This window comes from Cervus canadensis, chromosome 25 (genome assembly GCF_019320065.1).
Source record: "Cervus canadensis isolate Bull #8, Minnesota chromosome 25, ASM1932006v1, whole genome shotgun sequence".
Taxonomy (NCBI): domain Eukaryota; kingdom Metazoa; phylum Chordata; class Mammalia; order Artiodactyla; family Cervidae; genus Cervus; species Cervus canadensis.
Genome location: NC_057410.1, coordinates 29485679 through 29491777, shown reverse-complemented (window position 1 = coordinate 29491777; position 6099 = coordinate 29485679). Strand labels below are relative to the sequence as shown.

At 45.7% G+C, this 6099-nt stretch overlaps 1 non-coding gene across 1 annotated transcript; it reads right to left on the bottom strand.

Moving 5' to 3' along the window:
* Positions 1-5166: 5166 nt before the first annotated feature.
* On the bottom strand, positions 5167-5239 carry TRNAW-CCA. Its single transcript has one exon. It is a non-coding gene; the product is annotated as a tRNA-Trp (tRNA).
* Between the last annotated feature and the right edge of the window lie 860 nt (positions 5240-6099).

Here is a 6099-nt window from a genome sequence, read left to right as displayed (position 1 = left end):
CTGGCCCCCTAACACACCAGGCAAGATTCTACTTCAGGGCCTTTGCACTTGCTGTCTCCTATGCTAGACCACTCTTACCCCAGGCATCCATATGGTTGTTCCCTTACCGGCATTTGGTGAAACAGCACCTAATTAGTAAGGCCTTTCTTAATCACCCCACATAAAACTTTATTCTGCTCACAACCACCCACAATCCAATTTATCCCCTGCCCTTTTTGTTCCATAGCGCTTATCACTCTTTAAGTTACTATATGTTATTTAATTTGTTCATGATTTGTTCTAGAATGTAAGCTCCACAAAGGACAGAATTTTGTATAGTTTTGTTCATGACTATTCCCAGAACCTGCAACTGCCTGACACGTAGTCAGCACTGTACATTTGTAGAATGGGTGAGTAAATCTAAATAAACACATAGAGCATGGATTGGAAGAAGGTTTATGAAATGCACCAAAGCAGGTGCTTGTTGTTTTCATTCTGTCTGCCCTCTGATGGAAGAGGATAAGGGGCTTCTGGAAGCTTCCTGGTGGGAGGGCATGGCTGTGGGTAAAACTGGGTCTTGCTCTGGTGGGCAAAGCCATGTTCAGTAAAACTTCAACCCAATTTTCTGCTGATGGGTGGGGCCAAACTATGATAGGTGTAATGGAGGTAATGGTGACCTCCTTCAAAAGGACTTAGGCCAGGATGCTGTGCCTCCCAGGACTGCTGTAATCAGTACCCCTGACCCCGCGGCAGGCCACTGTTGACCCATGCCTCCGCCGGAGACTCCCGGGAACTCACAGGCAAGTCTGGTTCAGGCTCTTGTGCGGTCACTGCTTCTTTCTCCTGGGCCCTGGTGTGCATAAGGTTTTGTTTGTGCCTTCCAAGAGTCTCTTTCTCTGGGGTTCTCAGTCCTTTTGCTGGCTCCCCAGGTTGGGATATCTATTGTGGGCCCTAGAACTTTTGCAACAGTGCAAGAACTTCTTTGGTATAATTGTTCCCCAGTTTATGGATCGTCTGCTCGGCGGCTCTATAGTGGAGCTAATGGTGACCTCCTCCAAGAAGACTTATGCCACAGGCCACAACCCCCAGTCCTGCTGCAGTCAGAGCCCATGTCCCTGCAGCAGGTCACTGCTGACCCGTGCCTTCACAGGACACACTCAAACACTCAAAGGCAGGTCTGGCTCAGTCTCTTGTGGAATCACTGCTCCTTTCCTGGGTCCCAGTGTGCTCAAGGTTTGCCCTCCAAGCATCTCTGACAGGTCTGAGATTTCATTCTAAACACGATTGTGCCCCTCCTACCATCTTGTTGGGGCTTCTTTGCCCTTGGACACGGGGTATCTTTTTTTGGTGGGATCTAACATTCTCCTTGGAAGAAAAGCTATGGCAAAACTAGAGAACATATTAAAAAGCAAAGCTATCACTTTGCTGACAAAGGTATGTATAGTCAAAGCTATGGTTTTTCCAGTAGTTATGTATGGATGTGAGATTTGGGCCATGAAGAAGGCTGAGTGCCAAAGAATTGATGCTTTTGAACTGTGGTGTTGGAGAAGACTCTTGAGAGTCCCTTGGACCACAAGATCAAACCAATCAATCCTAAAGGAAATCAACCCTGAATATTCACTGGAAGGACTGATGCTGAAGCTGAAGCTCCAATACTTTGGCCACCTACTGCGAAGAGCCAACTCATTGGAACAGACCCTGATGGTGGGAAAGATTGAAGGCAAAAGGAGAAGGTGGTGGCAGAGGATGAGATGATTAGATAGTCAGATAGCATCACTGACTCAATGGACATGAGTTTGAGCAAGCTCCAGGAGTAGGTGAAGGACAGGGAACCCTAGCATATTGTTGTCCATGGGGTCACAAAAAGTCCAACACGACAGAGCAACTGAACAACAACAAAAGCAGGTGCCTCCAGTAAGGAGAAATGAGAATAGAGATGGGGGATGAAAAGGAAAAACAGAATGAATTGGAAAGGGGCCTGACATAAATGGATGATGCTAATGTGCCATGAACTGGAGGGAGGTGAGTGACTCAATTCTATGCCCTTGAGGGTCAATAAAGGAACTGAATGAGATGATGCAGTGAGAGTACCAGGTGCAGAGCCTGATGAAAGGCAGCTATACAGCTGACTGAAACTGAAGAGGACTCAGAATCCTGTAGATGTCAGGATGTGGAGTGTACAAAGAAGGACTACCAGCTAGAAAGAAGGGGAAAATTAGTACCCTCCTACTAGCACCCTGGGTACCCCTTTCCCATCTCCCAGTTTCTCTTTCTCTTTCCATCTACTTCATCTGTCTTGCAGGCTCCAGCAATTGGCACTAAGGATGCTTATACCCCATTTCTGTCTGTGGAACTATGCTCAGTCACCTACCTCTCAATAAAGAGTAGAACAGTGGTTCTTAACAATTTTTTAATCACAGGCCCCTTGGAGGCCACTCACCTCAGCAAGATGTTACACACTCCTCTGAAGTCCATCCATGAACCCTGAGCAACAACCCAGATGAGGAACCTCTAAATGGCAGATTCGGAGGTGGACAAGATTTTGCTCATTTCTGTTTTCCTCAACTTTGTTACTCAGGGAGGTCCTTGGGCCCCTCCCTCTTTTACTGAAAATGAGTGAAAATAGATAGACCTACAGACAAAGTATGAAGATACCAGGGAGGCAACCTAAAGAACAGAACAAATGGGAAACTATTATGTGTAAAATGGGCTTCCCAGGTGGCGCGAGTGGTAAAGAACTCTCCTGCAACACAGGAGACACAAAAGATGCCAAACACAAATTGATCCCTGGGTCAGGAAGATCCCCTGGAGGGGGGCATGGCAACCCACTCCAGTAATTCTTGCCTGGAAAATCCCATGGACAGAGAAGCCTGGCGGGCTATAGTCCATAGGGTGACAGTTGGACATGACTGAAGCAACTTAGCATTCACGCACACATGTATAAAATAAGCTACAAGGATATATTGTACACCACAGGAAATATAGCCAATATTTTATAATAAATATAAGTGGAGTATAAGCTTTAAAAATTGTGAATCACTATATTGTACACCTGTAACTTATAATATTGTACAGCAACTATACTTCAATAAAAAATGAGAATTAAACAATCACATTTTATTACTCAAACTGAAGCAAGTAGAACAAACAAACAACCAACTCTACAGAAGAAAAAACAAACGTGCTTTTTTAGAGGAATCCTGAGAAATCCTACCTTCAAGCCATCCTATAACAATAAGTAGAAACATCTTCCTTAAATGCAATGTTCAGAAATCCTCTTTCCTTGTGCAATAATCTGCAAATAGTCCAATTATTCCAAATATTCCAATAATCTGGAATTCACTCCAGACTCTACAACTTTAGCTGTCAAACCCTTCCCTGATTCTACCTCCTCCCCACCCTCAGGCCCATTATTTCATTCCTAACTCAGCTCCTCATGTCTTGACTTACACTCCATACAATGAGACTTCAGCCTGTGGGAGTGACTCACTCTGTCCAGGATGCCCTCCTCATGCCTTTCTATCCAGTCTTGACCCTACAGATCCTCTCAACCCTACTCTACCACCTTCCCTGCCATCCTACAAAGCCCTTTCTAAATCATTCTGAACTGTGGCGTTGGAAAAGACGCTTGAGAGTCCCTTGGACTGCAAGGAGATCCAACCAGTCCATCCTAAAGGAAATCAGTCCTGAATATTCATTGGAAGGACTGATACTGAAGCTGAAACTCCAATACTTTGGCCACCTGATGCAAAGAATTGACATTGGAAAAGACCCTGATGCTGGGAAAGATTGTGGGCAGGAGGAGAAGGGGAGGAGGGAGGATGAGATGGTTGGATAGCATCACCGACTCGATGGACATGAGTTTGGACAGGCTCCGAGAGTTGGTGGTGGACAGGGAGGCCTGACATGCTGCAGTCCATGGGGTTGCAAAGAGTCGGACATGACTGAGTAACTGAACTGAAACCATTCTGATTCCTCAATCTCCAGCCTTCCTCCCCAGTTCACTGGCCCTGAGAGCTCGCCCTGATGCTCAGCTGAAATAAATATTCCCTTATGTCTAGTGGAGTCCTGGGTGTGGCCCTTAAATTCCTTTATAGTCTAAAAGCTCCCAACGGGCCTCCTCCTTCTGAATTCCACATTCCCATCCCCAAACCTCTCTACCCAGGATATGGATCTGCTCATAATTGTACCAGGCAACAAAAAGGGGAGTTTAGGACAGAGAAATGAATATATAGATGTATCGATTGACTACTAAATCTTAAGATTCCTAGAAGTAGGAAAAAAAAAAATTTAAGAGAGAAAAAGAGCCAGACAGAGGTGGAAACAAGAGTCTAGAACATGCCTGATCATCTATTTCAAGAGTATTTCCTAAGTATATTTCCTAAGGAGGGCCCTGGGCCTGTGAAGCTCTGTTTAATTAGGAAAGTCCCTCCCAAAGGAGGTGCTTGGCACAGGGGAACTACTTAAAGAAATGCAGAGAGAGGCCAGGGAACAGGAAGCCAGCTTGTATGAATTCCATAATGCCCCCGGCTCCCTCCTTCCCTCTCCCTCCGCCCGCCACCTGCCCCCGCCCTTCGCCACCCCCCACCCCCCATCCCCCCTATCCCTCCCCCACCCCCCCACCCCTCGCCCCACCAGCTTCCCTGTGTTTCAGTCTCTGAGATCATTCCAAACTCCAAAACAAAAGTTCCATCCCAAGTAGCCAAGAAAACTCCTGTCAAATCCAACAATCCACCCACTAAATTGCAGGCTGTCCTCCTTTCCCAGCCAGCCCCACCCACTTTCCTTCGTCCTGGAGGTCACTGTGTTCTCTTCTGTCTCTAAGAAGGGCACTGCCCTTCCTCGGGACCTTTCCTTTTCAAAACATTTGTCCCAGGCAATAAGTCCCACTGGTTCCCTTTGGTTGGGTGTTAAGAATACTGCCAGTCAGGAAGTTTGGCCTCCTTGCTCCTGCTGAATAGCTTCAAATGTAGTTTGGATCTGAGTTGCTTTGCTAGAAGTTTAATAAAGACTTGAGAGGGGAAGGCTAATTAGGTTATTAATTATTTCCAGGTCTCAAAGTGTCAAAGAAGTGAACTTTAAATGTCACATTTTCAGAGACTGTATCAATCCTCTGTAGGCAAGTATAGCTCCTTTTCTTATTTATTCATATTTTTTGGCCACACCACACAGCATGTGGGATCTTAGTTCCCTGGCCAGGGATTGAACCCGGGCCCCCTGCATTGGAAGCTTGGAGTCTTAACCACTGGACCACCAGGGAAGTCTCTACAGCTTCTTTCCTGATTCCAACTATATGAGTTCTCTTATCCTCCTTAAAATTTCCAGAGAATGAAACTCCCAGAACCAATCAAACCAGTGTCTCCCAACAAACAAATATAAAGTTTCTGGATATCTGGTAGTCCCCAGAGTTTCCAAAGTCCTAACTTGAACATCCTTACAACTCTGGTAGGGGGCAGCCAGGAATTGAAGAGCAGAGACTTTGAGTTCAGGGTGAGAGCTTTAAATAATCATGAGTGTGCTACATGTAGTAGACTAGGGCTTCCCAGGGGGCGTGAATTGTAAAGCATCCACCTGCCAATGCAGGAGATGCAAGAGACTCGGGTTCCATCTCTGGGGTCAGGAAGATCCCTGAAATCACATTCTCACCTGGAGAATTCCATGGACAGAAGAGCCTGACTGGCTACAGTCCATGGGGTCCCAAAGAGTCGGACACGACTAAGTGACTAACACTTTCACTTTCATGTAGTAGACCAACACTTCCAAACTGACAACAGCTGAGAATACATTTATGAGGGTAAGTAGGGCAAAAGCCACCATGAAAATGTCCAAATCTCATATCCAAGGTTAGAAGAAAGTAGTTGATCAAGCCAAATGAAAAAGGAAATCTTCCCGTTTCTTTTCTGTTTGCACCTGCTCTGTCTCTAGTCATAGTCATGGTCGTTCATTCATTCAACAACTATTTACTGACCCCCAAGTATTCAACACCGAAGACACAGCAAAGAAACCACAAAATCCCTCCACTCAAGCTGTTTACGTTCCTGCAGGGGGAAGCAGACAGTAAACAAGTAAGTGAAAAGAATATATTGGGTTATATATACCCAGCCTAATACATTGTGTTGG